The sequence below is a fragment of the Sinocyclocheilus grahami genome, unplaced genomic scaffold (assembly GCF_001515645.1).
Source record: "Sinocyclocheilus grahami isolate Dianchi unplaced genomic scaffold, SAMN03320097.WGS_v1.1 scaffold61.1, whole genome shotgun sequence".
NCBI classification, from domain to species: domain Eukaryota; kingdom Metazoa; phylum Chordata; class Actinopteri; order Cypriniformes; family Cyprinidae; genus Sinocyclocheilus; species Sinocyclocheilus grahami.
The window spans coordinates 1,366,996-1,368,675 of NW_015505240.1; the positions used below are offsets into that span (position 1 = coordinate 1,366,996).

General features: G+C 30.6%; 1 pseudogene; it reads right to left on the reverse strand.

Moving 5' to 3' along the window:
• Window positions 1-19: 19 nt before the first annotated feature.
• The window catches only part of LOC107584630 (alanine--glyoxylate aminotransferase 2, mitochondrial-like), a 5,080-nt pseudogene continuing 3,419 nt past the window's right edge, over window positions 20-1,680 (reverse strand).

A 1,680-nucleotide genomic window follows, 5' to 3' on the forward strand; every position in this document is an offset into this window, starting at 1 on the left:
GTATAAAATCAGTGTCACATTGCAATCATGTTGATATTGATATTCAGGGAAACATCTTGGTTGTGTAATTTTTTATTTATAACTATCTATGATTTATAACTAACTAGATCTATAACACTTCTTTTAATTAAAGTGTTCGATAAGACAGTTTCCTAAATGATTTGAGAGTAAAACTAGTCCCAGTTCCTGAAACTTCCTGAAAGATCTGGTCTTAGATGTGAAGGTGCTAGATTTCTGAAGTATAGTGTACTCAAACAGATACTGAAGTGAGAGGGGCTCCAATAAGAACCGCTCTTGACATATTGTGCTCCTTAAGGAATGTGTGAAATTGTGTTAGTTGCCTTTGGTGGTCTTTAGATGAACTGCCCAGACCTGTTATGTAATGTATAACTCTCCAGATGAAATATGAGCCAATGTGTCTTCATCATGTTCTGCATGTCTTATCTTCTCTCCATGTAGTTGTGCACTGCTTGGTTGAATACAGCGAGGAAGAAGTCTGCGTCATCTTTATTTATGCACATAGGAGGCTTGATCCTGAAAGTCTGGAAAAGAACAGGTGAGAGGGAAAACATTTGAGGAAAAAGTAGGATGAGCAGACAAAGATTCAAAGATTTAAATATGAGCTTTAAATATACATTCTTAAAAAGACCTAAAACCTAAAAATCAACCTAAAAACAAGCACCTAGTGAAATTCTGAAATCTCTCGTTATACGGTATTTTATGTAACTAAAATATACTAAAAGAAAATAATGTATTGTGTTTTTATATTTTTAAATACATTAAAAAATATATATTTACTGTAGTTTTTTTAATACTGTTAAAAAATATTTGAATAGATTTTTTTTATATTTATACAATTTAAGTTTAAAATATTATTTATAAATCTAATGTTAATGTAAACATTTATTAAATTTTAGTGTTTTAATAAATGTAAAAAAATATATAAATTATAAAATGTTTAGTTTTTCTCACAGACACACACACATATATATTTATATACATTTAAAACATTTTATATTACTAAAATATAAAAAATTTGATACTGGTAGAATGGTAATAAAAATGTATTAAAGGTTTCTAAATTTATATAAATAAAACATTTATAAATAAAATGTGTATATTTTAATGCAGTTTTTTTTAAACTTCTACTGTTAAATTTTTAAATAGATTTTTTATATTTACTAATATGAATTGTATATTTATTAATATAAACTATTATGAATTTAAGTTTAAAGTCTTATGTATTCTGTACAAATTATAAATACATCTAATTGTCATTGTTAACAAAATAATTATTCATTGAAAAAAACAATCTTTATCCGTTCCTTTAAGTGTACATTCAGTGCTTACTGTGACTATTTCCATGAGTTCAGACAAGCAGAATTCCTGAGGCACTGAGCGTCCATGCCACTACAGGACTGAAGTGAATCCCTGAAATACCTTTTCCATTGCACAACATCCCCACACACTCTATGCATTCGTATTCCACCTCTGCAAGAATCACTTTACACATGGCCTTTCAGATAGCCCTCGCCTACCTGTCAATACAGCCCCCCTTTTCCGATCAGTACGCCCATGTCTTTAGTGCCCTCGAAGATCTCAGCGATGGCCTCAGAAGGGAGCAGGTCCCTGTTGGCCTACACATGGGTTTGAGAGAGCTGTCAGTGGGGTTTAGGAGAA